The sequence below is a fragment of the Schistocerca nitens genome, chromosome 7, assembly GCF_023898315.1.
Source record: "Schistocerca nitens isolate TAMUIC-IGC-003100 chromosome 7, iqSchNite1.1, whole genome shotgun sequence".
NCBI classification, from domain to species: Eukaryota; Metazoa; Arthropoda; class Insecta; order Orthoptera; family Acrididae; genus Schistocerca; species Schistocerca nitens.
In genome coordinates, this window is record NC_064620.1 from 67,732,021 (window position 1) to 67,745,353 (window position 13,333).

General features: G+C 39.7%; 1 protein-coding gene across 5 annotated transcripts in view; it reads left to right on the forward strand.

Moving 5' to 3' along the window:
* Positions 1–13,333, forward strand: part of LOC126195444 (embryonic polarity protein dorsal-like) — a 102,490-nt gene that overhangs the window by 47,855 nt on the left and 41,302 nt on the right. The window lies entirely within an intron of this gene.

The window sequence follows — 13,333 nt, forward strand, 5'->3', positions numbered from 1 at the left end:
AGAGGAGCTTATTTAGGCTTACATTTACATCCACTGCTGTTATGTCCCGATTGCAGTGGGAGAAAATTTTCAGTGAAGATCCCTTTCAGTTACTTACCAAAGACAGCTTCTTTAGAAATAAGTGAATTACACTGTAAATTTCACTTTGTTGCAGTTATTATTGGGTGAGATAAATGTAAACTGCAACAGCTATTTTATGGTGGAGAGTTTTGAAACTACAGCAGTATCTTGTTAGGATATATTCACGAATTAGTAGCATCGTAGTGTCAAGACTTCATAAAGAGTTGTTAGCTTTGTGTGTTGTTTATACAACAATATTGATTTGTTATTCAGCAATATAACTATTGAAATACTGTGTGTGTTAGGTTGGTTTATCTTTTATCTGCTTTCTGATAAATTGAAAAGCGCAAAGAATTATTTAATGCTCTGTCAGCGCCAAGACCATACAAACTGTACTTGAACTGGCTAAATGTTATTTCCCTGATGACCGCAGAGAATACAGATAAAATAAATTGAATAATGGCTGTTTTGTTTAAAATTGTGCATTGTGTGGGGTGTTCTTTTTTTTTAAGGCCACAGTAAATAGGAGGTGACTGCAAAATCATAAAAGTGTTCTTATTGATTATTGAAACTCCTTTGCAACTTATAATGTGTCACATGGGTATGTTGTACGGGAAATTATTAGTTTCTGAGTTAAGGACTTCACCGAGTTCATGAAATAGAAATTTTATGGCTACAAGACATATTAAACTCAAGGAATTCTAAAATAATGAGAGACAACAAGCATGTCTTGTCTCTAAGGATAAAAAAGAATGGAAATCCTTTTTGTTTTCTAAATTTGATGTATGATATTATTTGCTGGACTGCTGTACAGGAAACAGTGGCTAATGTATCGTGTGCATTAAATGAATACTTTTCAGTGTATGGTGGAAGGGCTTCATTGCCCCCATTAAAATTAGCTATGTGGACGATCATGACTAGGACTTCAAAAGTACAGAACGATCAGATTGGTAGAAAATTGAACTGTAGCGCTGTGTACATGCGAAAGAACCCATAGGAATAACAAAGTGCCTGCAGTATAGGTGGGTGTGAAGTGAACAAAATATTGAAATTAATGGGGGGGGGGGGGGAATAAAACAGCAGGTCTATTTATTAATTAAGCTCCAGCAGTTGTTTTCCTGTTATAGAGTAAGGACACTGGACAAAATTTTAGTCAGACTGTTTTAAGAGTTCACTGTCACTTTGGAGCAATGGAAATGTGTAGAACTGGTGTCAGGCTGCCATGTGACCTCCCACCGCTGACGAAAGTTGTGGTAGTGAACTGATTTGTATGTGCTAGTCAATAATATGAAATCAGTGCAGTTAGATATGTTGATGTGGAAATTCAGTAGAATTGCAGAAATGAGCTATCATGTTTGGATGTTTCAGTGACCACAGTTTGAATGAGGTTGCCTGAACTGCTGGTGTATCGAAGTGGACTAACTAATGTGTGTGCAAGGAATGGCATACTACTTGCAACAACGTAACACAGTGTAAGCCCAGAGACCATAAAAAGATTATAACCGACAGTGACTGGAAATGAGTGTCACACTTTGTCAATGACAGTTGGTTTCAAACGTGACAGAAATTGCTGCTGCTCATGAATGCTGGTCTGTCTCAACCAGTTTACAAGCAAACATTGTAAAGGAGACTGCATGCACCAAATGTTTGGTGTAAGATATCTCCCAAAAGGCCATTGCTTACAGTGACACACACAGCTGCATGTCTTCAGTAGAACTAGACAGAAACTGGATAGTAGCTGACTGGAGACATCTAAAATAGTCTGACAAGTCACAGTTTTTTCAAATGAGGCTAGTCTTCGAGTGTACTGAAAGTCCAATGAAGTGTTTAACCCGCAGTTTTTGAAGTTGTAGTTCAGGCTGACGATTGTTCTGTGACGTTCTGGGGGCGTTTTTCATATCACAAATTAAACCCTCTCATTCAGGTTACTGTGCATGTGGACTGACATGTATACGTTTACATTTTTGCCGACCGAGTGTTGCCCTTTCTTCTATATGTTCATGAGAAGATTGCTGTGGGCAGTTCCATTTTCCAAGATGACAACAGGCATGTTCACTGGACTGCACACGTGTGTTCCCGGTTTGATAAAACACTCGGGTATCTTATTGCACCTATGCTGGCTGCTACATCACCTAGTGTCTCATAGAACAGTATGGAACAGTGAGTGAAACATAGCTGTCAACTTAACCACATTTTATTGCCTATAGCGTCCAATCATCAGTGAGTGGTTTCAGCTGTATATGGCATACCTGAATAAAGTTGTAGACTATCTTCCTCACTGAAGTGAGGCCATTATCAAGCCTAGATTGGTAGGCTACACAGTATTCGTGTGACCAATCCTTGACATGACTAATTTTTTGTCCAGTGTGCTTGTTTATATGTCTGTTAGTGAACTGTAATTAATTTTTCAAACTTTCCTTCTTTTACATTTGGTGAAGGGGGCATTTACAAGTTGCTTTATTGGTTTCAGTGTATTGTATTTTCATTTGGCTTCTATATCTTAAGTATTCATCTGCCAGTAAGAATGAAAGTTTAGAGTTTTTTCAGAAGATAGATAGGCTCCATCACAAAGGAATGGAGAAAGAAAGACCTTACGAAAACTTATTTCAGTGTGTACAACTGATAAAGTCTGGACAGCTTAGAGAAATGGCAAAACTACTACTTTGTTAATATGGAAAACAGCTCCAGCTTCAAGGATGCTGAGGTACATATTGTGTATGAATCTTGTTGGGGCATGAAGGCATGAAATGTTAACATATTTTGAGTGCTTGTGCTTTTGGCTACTGCTTTAAATGCCAGCTCATGTACAAATTTCTATTATAAATAACTTATTTGTTGTAAATATTTCATGCATGATAGCATAATTAAATCATCTGTATTTAACTTATTCATGTAGATACTAAAATATAGTTGATTGTTGAATAACACTTATAAGCAGAATCTTATTTTTTGGTATACGATTAGAGGTTTCATTTTGCACAATATTTATGATCGTGTGATTAGTGTTGTGGAATTTTTATGTAGTTTTTTTTTTTTTTTAAATTATATGTTTAATTAGCCACTATTTTCATTTATGAGGCTTTATAGTATTCGTTGTGCTGATAGCATTTTCCTCTTTCTTTATCTTTAATTTTGAGTTTGCATGTCTTACAACATATTTAATAATACAGATCGTATTTCTGGTTTATACAGTGTGTTGTTAAATGGTTTGTATCGTGTCAGATTGTAGTTTTCTGTATGTAACACTTTCATACAATCTATTTGGAAATTGATGCTGTTCCCTTAAACTGTAATGAAAAGACAACGAACAAAAGATACTCGCTGGATCAGTAGTCATACTTTATCTCATGAAGTGACAATTTTAGTTAGATTCTATGTAGATTTATGTTACATTATCTCAAGTTAATATGCAAAACAAAACATTTAACTGTCTTAAAATTAAAATTATAGTTCCATTAACTAGTACACAGAGAGTACTAAGCTGATAGCCTGCATTTCCAGTAGGATTATACAGTATTCTGTAATAAGTGAAAAGACAGCAAAATTATAAATTACAAAACGGACCAAAAGGAGCTGATATGAACAACAGAGAGGACAGTAGAGTCAGTGAATAAAGTGAGCATTGTTAATGTCCAAGATTGACATTGCCTTAGGAATGCTGGAGAAAATAGTGGCTGAGGCTTTGTGTTGAGGAAATGAAGTTGGATTTAATACAGTTTTAGATACCAGTTGGAGATTTGCCAAGAGTGAGGAAGGACAAAGTGTTATTGGCATCGAAGAAAACCAATAGATGACAGTCAGTGGGATTCGTTTTTCATCTCTCTCTTTTACAACTGTCATTGCCACTTGGCTGTGTGATGTTTGAGAGAGTGGAATTTGTGAAACATGAGTTGTTTAGACAGGAGCTTCAGAAAAATACATTTTCCTCTTCTTAGTTAAATAGCAACATAATGCTTCAGGAAAATTTTTACTATGCCAAGTTGTGATCTGTTGCAGAACATTGATGCTTTAATGAGACAAATGAAGTGCAGAAAAGTTATTTTGAATGGGGGTAGAAAGAAAACCATTCCAAAATAAAACTGACCCAGAAAATAGTTATAGGACAGAGACAGAATTGATTCCCGGTAATGATCAGCGGAATTGCCCTTCACAGAAAATACTATAAATCGTAATTTTGATGCACGAATCGGTTGCTGTCACATGTCTGCAATGCACAACTTCGTGTCTCAAATACTTCACTGTGACGTTAGGTAAGTGACAGTAGCAAACATGTTTAGTGATCTGTCGAATAAAACTCAAAATCATGCACATATTAAAACAGTGTGCATTCAGTTTTGAGTGGTATGTGAAGCAAAATTCGTGGACGACTTGTTGCTTGCACAAGAATTTAAGACTGGAAGTATTTTCGAGAAACCTCCAGAACTGTTTTCAATGCTAAAGCAAGTAAAAACTAAACTGTCTGAAGAGAGTTCGAACACCATTAAACATTGCTCTAGTGAAGGAAAGCCTGTTACAAAGTCTGACAAAATCTCAAATGAAATCTCAATATCACTTGTCTGTGCAAGTGGGACTCAAGAGTTCATCACGTTGAAACAGTATCTACAAGAACCTGCACCTGTATCTGTATAAATCTGCTGTTGTGCTTGAGTCAAATCATCCAGATGAACTTTCACATGTTGAGTTCTGCTGACTGTTTCCGAGTGGAATGGAATTAGCTCTTTCGGATCCTCCATTTTTCACTTCTTAAGATGAAGCCTGGTTCAACCTGCCAGTATATGTGAACTCTCAGAAATGCATAAAAAATCTCCACCAGTACTTTGAATAGCTGTTGCATAATCTCGAGATTGGTGTCTGGTGCACAATGTCTGATGTCCACACTGTGACATGATTCTTTAGAAAAATTGTTGATGCTAATCTGTATGTCCATAAGCTGTTTAATTCATATGTGGATCAACTCACAGAAAATGATTGACTCTGAGGACATTTTCAGCAATATGGAGCAATAGCACACACTACCTTGACAACCTTGTCAACCCTCAAACACTAGAGGAGCTATGTACTACAGATCATTAGCCATGGATTCAGGCAGCTTTCTGTGTGAATGAAAACTTCAGTAGTTCACAGATTTTAAAGCCAATGTTATTCAGTGCCAAATATATAGACACTATCCCTGGTAGCATATGGAAGTTTCCTGACTACGTAATGTATCCAGGACATAATTTGGCCAACTGAAGCACCTAACAGCCTATAGAAATATCTCCTAATGACAACTGACAAAGTTTTTGGAAGCTCAAGACTGACAAATCTGGTGTGGCAACAACTGCACGAAGCATTTAAACCTTCAGGTTGATTGCAGCTCTGCCTAAGTAGACAATACAAATTTGTATATATGTATTAGAGGGAAACATTCCACGTGGGAAAAATATATCTAAAACAAAGATAATGTGACTTACCGAACGAAAGCGCTGGCAGGTCGATAGACACACAAACAAACACAAACACACACACAAAATTCAAGCTTTCGCAACAAACTGTTGCCTCATCAGGAAAGAGGGAAGGAGAGGGAAAGACGAAAGGGTGTGGGTTTTAAGGGAGAGTGTAAGGAGTCATTCCAATCCCGGGAGCGGAAAGACTTACCTTAGGGGGAAAAAAGGACGGGTATACACTCGCGCACACACACACATATCCATCCGCATATACACAGACACCAAGAGGGAAAGACGAAAGGATGTGGGTTTTAAGGGAGAGGATAAGGAGTCATTCCAATCCCGGGAGCGGAAAGACTTACCTCACACACACACGCACACATCCATCCGCAAATATATATCAACCTGAAGGTTGAAATGCTTCATGCAGTTGTTGCCACGCCAGATTTGTCAGTCTTGAGCTTTCAACAACTTTGTCAATTGTCGTTAGGAGATATTTCTGTAGGCTGTTAGGTGTCTGTGTATATGCGGATGGATATGTGTGTGTGTGCGAGTGTATACCCGTCCTTTTTTCCCCCTAAGGTAAGTCTTTCCGCTCCCGGGATTGGAATGACTCCTTACCCTCTCCCTTAAAACCCACTTCCTTTCATCTTTCCCTCTCCTTCCCTCTTTCCTGACGAAGCAACCGTTTGTTGCGAAAGCTAGAATTTTGTGTGTATGTTTGTGTTTGTTTGTGTGTCTATCGACCTGCCAGCGCTTTTGTTTGGTAAGTCTCATCACTTTCTTTCTTTATATATATATATATATAATAGAGGGAAACATTCCACATAGGAAAAATATATCTAAAAACAAAGATGATGTGACTTACCAAATGAAAGTGCTGGCAGGTCGACAGACACACAAACGAACACAAACATACACACAAAATTCAAGCTTTCGCAACAAACTGTTGCCTCATCAGGAAAGAGGGAATGAGAGGGAAAGACGAAAGGATGTGGGTTTTAAGGGAGAGGGTAAGGAGTCATTCCAATCCCGGGAGCAGAAAGACTTACCTTAGGGGGAAAAAAGGACAGGTATACACTCGCGCGCACACACACATATCCATCCACACATATACAGACACAAGCAGACATATTTAAAGTTTGGGCAGAGATGTCAGTCGAGGCGGAAGTGAAGAGGCAAAGATGATGTTGAATGACAGGTGAGGTATGAGTGGCTGCAGCTTGAAATTAGCGGAGATTGAGGCCTGGTGGGTAACGGGAAGAGAGGATATATTGAAGAGCAAGTTCCCATCTCCGGAGTTCGGATAGGTTGGTGTTGGTGGGAAGTATCCAGATAACCCGGACGGTGTAACACTGTGCCAAGATGTGCTGGCCGTGCACCAAGGCATGTTTAGCCACAGGGTGATCCTCATTACCAACAAACACTGTCTGCCTGTGTCCATTCATGCGAATGGACAGTTTGTTGCTGGTCATTCCCACATAGAATGCATCACAGTGTAGGCAGGTCAGTTGGTAGATCACATGGGTGCTTTCACACGTGGCTCTGCCTTTGATCGTGTACACCCTCCGGGTTACAGGACTGGAGTAGGTGGTGGTGGGAGGGTGCATGGGACAGGTTTTACACCGGGGGCAGTTACAAGGGTAGGAGCCAGAGGGTAGGGAAGGTGGTTTGGGGATTTCATAGGGATGAACTGAGAGGTTACGAAGGTTAGGTGGACGGCGGAAAGACACTCTTGGATTTGAGGAAGTCGTATCCCTGCTGGAGAGCCACATTCAGAATCTGATCCAGTCCCGGAAAGTATCCTGTCACAAGTGGGGCACTTTTGTGGTTCTTCTGTGGGAGGTTCTGGGTTTGAGAGGGTGAGGAAGTGGCTCTGGTTATTTGCTTCTGTACCAGGTCGGGAGGGTAGTTGCGGGATGCGAAAGCTGTTGTCAGGTTGTTGGTGTAATGCTTCAGGGATTCCGGACTGGAGCAGATTCGTTTGCCACGAAGACCTAGGCTGTAGGGAAGGGACCGTTTGATGTGGAATGGGTGGCAGCTGTCGTAATGGAGGTACTGTTGCTTGTTGGTGGGTTTGATGTGGACGGACGTGTGAAGCTGGCCATTGGACAGGTGGAGGTCAACATCAAGGAAAGTGGCATGGGATTTGGAGTAGGACCAGGTGAATCTGATGGAACCAAAGGAGTTGAGGTTGGAGAGGAAATTCTGGAGTTCTTCTTCACTGTGAGTCCAGATCATGAAGATGTCATCAATAAATCTGTACCAAACTTTGGGTTGGCAGGCCTGGGTAACCAAGAAGGCTTCCTCTAAGCGACCCACGTGAAAGCACCCACGTGATCTACCAACTGACCTGCCTACACTGTGATGCATTCTATGTGGGAATGACCAGCAACAAACTGTCCATTCGCATGAATGGACACAGGCAGACAGTGTTTGTTGGTAATGAGGATCACCCTGTGGCTAAACATGCCTTGGTGCACGGCCAGCACATCTTGGCACAGTGTTACACCGTCCGGGTTATCTGGATACTTCCCACCAACACCAACCTATCCGAACTCCGGAGATGGGAACTTGCTCTTCAATATATCCTCTCTTCCCGTTACCCACCAGGCCTCAATCTCCGCTAATTTCAAGCTGCAGCCACTCATACCTCACCTGTCATTCAACATCATCTTTGCCTCTTCACTTCCGCCTCGACTGACATCTCTGCCCAAACTTTAAATATGTCTGCTTGTGTCTGTATATGTGTGGATGGACATGTGTGTGTGTGTGCGCGAGTGTATACCTGTCCTTTTTTCCCCATAAGGTAAGTCTTTCCGCTCCCGGGATTGGAATGACTCCTTACCCTCTCCCTTAAAACCCACATCCTTTCGTCTTTCCCTCTCCTTCCCTCTTTTCTGATGAGGCAACAGTTTGTTGCGAAAGCTTGAATTTTGTGTGTATGTTTGTGTTCGTTTGTGTGTCTGTCGACCTGCCAGCACTTTCATTTGGTAAGTCACATCATCTTTGTTTTTATATATATATATATATATATATATATATATATATATATATATATATATATATATATATATATATATATAATAGAGGGAAACATTCCACGTGGGAAAAATATATCTAAAAACAAAGATTCTGTAACTTACCAAACGAAAGTGTTGGTACGTTGATAGAAACAATAACAAACACAAACACACACACATATTTCAAGCTTCGTCAGGAAAGAGGGAAGGAGAGGGAAAGACGAAAGGATGTGGGTTTTAAGGGAGAGGATAAGGAGTCATTCCAATCCCGGGAGCGGAAAGACTTACCTCACACACACACGCACACATCCATCCGCAAATATATATCAACCTGAAGGTTGAAATGCTTCATGCAGTTGTTGCCACGCCAGATTTGTCAGTCTTGAGCTTTCAACAACTTTGTCAATTGTCGTTAGGAGATATTTCTGTAGGCTGTTAGGTGCTTCAGTTGGCCAAATTATGTCCTGGATACATTACATAGTCAGGAAACTTCCATATGCTACCAGGGATAGTGTCTATGAAAGTTACTGAAGAATGTTGGTAGTGATGCTGATCTCATTAGATGGTAGCTGGTTTGGCTGACAGCCTGAAGAGTCCATACCCATGCACCACTAAAGGTGTACCCATTGTCACCCTTGGAAGTCCCGTGACTCTATGATGTTTCCATGACATAATTCAGCCAACTAAAGCACCTGACACCCTACTGAAATTACTCATGATGATGATGATGATGATGATGATGATGGAGGAGGAGGCTTTTGGAAGCTCGGGACTGACAAATCTGACGGGGAATTTATTCAAGAATGTCACTACAAAAAAACTGTTCTCAAATCTGAAGATTGGTTTGACCAACACAGTGATTTAGTGAGCATATTCCTTTTTTAATTAGAATACCCTTGTAAGACACAACTTGACTAAAAGAAGGGATCTTTGACAGGACACATTCTGAGATGTCAAGGAATTGCCAATTTTGTATTGGAGGGAAGTGTTGGGGGCGGGGGGGGGGGGGGGAGGTAAAATTGTAAAGGGAGACTGAGGGGTGAATACAGTAAAGAGTAAGCAGGTTCAAAAGAATGTAAGTTACAGTAATTATTTGGAGATGAAGAGGGTTTTACAGGATAGACTGGTGCAGATATCTGCATCAAACCAGTATTTGTAATGAAAACAACAACAACATGTTTTCCTCAGTCTTTTAATAGGCTTACCCTTTGAGCTGTATGAGAATGTTAATAGTTCATGCTGTAATTCGAATGCGTGTGCAACTAGGCATTTTGGTTATTAAGGGGAGTTGGAATGCCCTATCTCGCCAATGTTAAATTTGCTAACTTTGTGTACCTTTTTCTTTGGAACTATTATCTTCAGAACTTTGAAATTCTGGCAGAGGTTTTCAGCATATATTGTGAGCCCACTGAACTAGAACCAATGTTTTCTTTTTGTTGGTATAGTATTTATGAATTTTTTACCATTAAGCCATTTTTTATTGGAAAAAGTATAACATAAACTTCCCTAGTTCAGAGAATAAGCCAGTTCTTGTCATGATTCTAGTTCAGTGGCCTCTTTGAACTGTTTTGCAGCATTTCTGAAAATTTGAATGTTGTTGGTTGAGTGGTTTATGAGATAAAGGTACATGTAACACTAAAAATGTCAAATGCCAGAAAATGCGATTAAAGTAATTTATTATGAAAATTCACAAATACCTTTTATTCTATTATCAAAAGTGTCCAGCAGAGTAATCAGGGTCATCTTCTAGTTCTTCTTCTTCACCTAGAAGCTTTCTTCTCCTTGCTGCCCTTGCTTTTTTTGTATTAAATTCAGCTGCATACTGAGCCTTCCTTACTCGCACGCTGTCCAGAAGCTGAAGACCTCTGATGGTGTTGATACCAGGAGCAATGCCGAGCCTTGCCATGACCTTTAGCCTACCCATATGACCATCATTGAATGAAATAACAGCATCACTGACTCCCCATTTCAATGTTTTTATCCCAACAAATACATTCTTAGGTACACGAGTCCAAATGAGGTTGTTGAACGACTCGTTTTGATTCTGGGTACAACCATGAAGACATTTTCGCAGAAGATCAGGATGCCCCAAGTCTCTATATATTGGTTTAATTACTTCCATAACAGCCAATGGAATATAATTTTTATGGTGATAAGGATCCCCAGTAGCTTGAGATTTTCTATAATTGCACCATGACTGAGGACCATCTGGACAAGCAAAATGTTGAGGATTATCATCAGTTGATGATCGATGTAAATATGTGGCCCATACAGCTTGTCTCATTTCCTGCAAATTATTTGCATTATTTCTTATTGCCATACCATAGTATTGTTGTAATTCATTTATAATTTTATCTGACAGGCGACCTCTAATGGTTTTACCATCTGACAAAATTTTGTCCTTCAGATTCTGTTTCAGTTTCCTTAGACGAGTGCCCATTCGTTTCTGAACATGACCGACACATTCTAGTTTAGTTATTGTCTTATTGACATATGGCATGGATTCTGTAACACTTTTGTATGCCTTGGAGTCCCCATCTCCAAGGAATTTTGTGTAAAATACTCCCCGTTCTTTTTCTGATCTGCTAAACATTTTCACAGCAGCGGCAGCCTCCATGCCTCCACTCGTACCTTCATAATTCTTGCTACATATGTGAGCTGCTTCTATCTTACCAGATGCACAATGGTAACAATGTTTAGTGAGCACTTCATAGTCCAAAACTTTACCGCTGTCCACACTAGTAACAGTAGCAACAGCATTTTTGGATGTGTGACCCCTTTTCTGCCAGGTTCCATCAAAAGCAACAGGGATATCTGGGTTTCCTTCATTTATATATTTTGCTTCACTGGCAGCAGCTTTCATTGATAAATCTGCTACAGACTGAACAGCATCTCCTATCACTTCAGTGTAATTGTCAATTTTAGCAGGTGGAGGTGGAAGATTCATTATGGCACAAAATGTTTGAGCAGCAGTATGTCCTTTACCAATTGCTCTCATTGCATACATTAGCCTGATATTACTCTCAAACAAATTGCTACTGCATGTTTTAGAGCTCCAAAAACAGGTCTCATTTTCACAACTGGCACAAACTATAGCAATTTTGCAGGAAAGTCCTATAGATTTTGTTATGTTCATATCAAAAGAACCTCCACAAAGATTACAACACAAACATTTCTTCATAAACTCAGTAAAAACAGGAAAGTCGACTAAAACATATTGTTCATTAGAAGCTTCATCTGTAATTTCACTTGCACAGTTTGATAACTTCTTTTTTGATGCACTGGTGGGCGTGTCTCCTTCACACATCTCAGCTGTACAAACGTCAGAACTTTCACCAGCATCAACAGGTGCTGAAGCAGAATCACTTGAACAAACGTTATTTGTAAATCTATTACCGCGAAACTTTCGCTTTTTAAATAATGATGCACTCCTAGGCATCGTAGAAACTACGCACTCACCACTGAAAGTCAAAACAAGACAGATAACAAACTCCAAATGAGCGACAAACTAAACTCGAGGCTCAAAACAAACACTCACAGATCAAAAACTGAACAATAAACACAGCTAGTCGTAAAAACAATGGTACCTATGGAAGGATCAAAGATTCTACAACTGAAGAGTGAAATCCACAGCCTTCTATATGTAATGTTTTCGGAAATGCGAAGATTTAAATGTGTACAAATCACAAGATGGGTAACTTTGCTGGGCGCACATGTAATTTTGAAAAATTAAATAAAAATACTTCCAATTGGAATTTCTTAACAAATTTTGCACCATTTTAAGCAGAAAATTTCAAATTAAGTTATAAGGTTAAAAACTGAAAATGTGAATTTTTTCCATTTTCCGGCATTCCAACTCCCCTTAACAAACATGGTCAGAGACGAAAAAAGTGAGGAGATGGGAAAGTCCTATGCCTGAGCCGGCATTGTACCCCAGTCTAGCACATAACAGACATAATGTTACTTCTTTGTGTAATTAACATGACATTGATAATTGTCTTAACGTGCATTTACTATTTCTGTGCATCAAAGTGCTTGCAATTGTTGTATCAGTATAAGCACATGTTCAGTAGCTACAAATTTAATACATATTCTGTAGTTACTTCTATTCAGGCCAAGAGAACAATGTTGTAACAGATGTTCAATCATTATTGACTGTTGTTGAACTCCACAGACTTAAAAATGTTCACTGCAGATAGTTCAAATTTAGGAACATGTGGTCATCATACTGGTCTCGTGGTCATTGTTGGGTTTCTTGACCCTGTAACCAATACTGATTGGTCGAGTAGCTCCTTTGTTGGCTTCACAAGGCTGAGTGTACACCGTACCAGTCCTTCCATCAAGAAAAAATCCCTGGCAGTACTGGGAATCGAACACGGGTCCTCTGCATGGCACTCCACCAAACTGACCACTCAGTTATGGAGGCGGACATTCATTACTTACTTCATCGATATTTTTCTTAACCTACAGTTCGAAAAAATGATTTTGAACTTCTGCACTGTGAGGATTAACAACTTCTTTTTCAGTCACTTCTTTTCTACTAGTATTTGCACAAAATGAAATATGTTCTTGTGTAGTGCCACCAAGGGAGGCATACTGGACTCGCATTCTGGAGGACAATGGTTCAAACCCGTGTCTGGCCATCATGATTTAAGTTTTCTGTGATTTCCCTAAATAGCTTCAGGCAAATGCTGGGATAGTTCATTTGAAAGGGCACAGCCAATTTCCTTCCCAATCCTTCCCTAATTCGATGGGACTGATGAACTCGCCGTTTTGTCCCCGCCTTCAAATCCACCAACCAATCTTGTGTAGTGCCACTAGGTT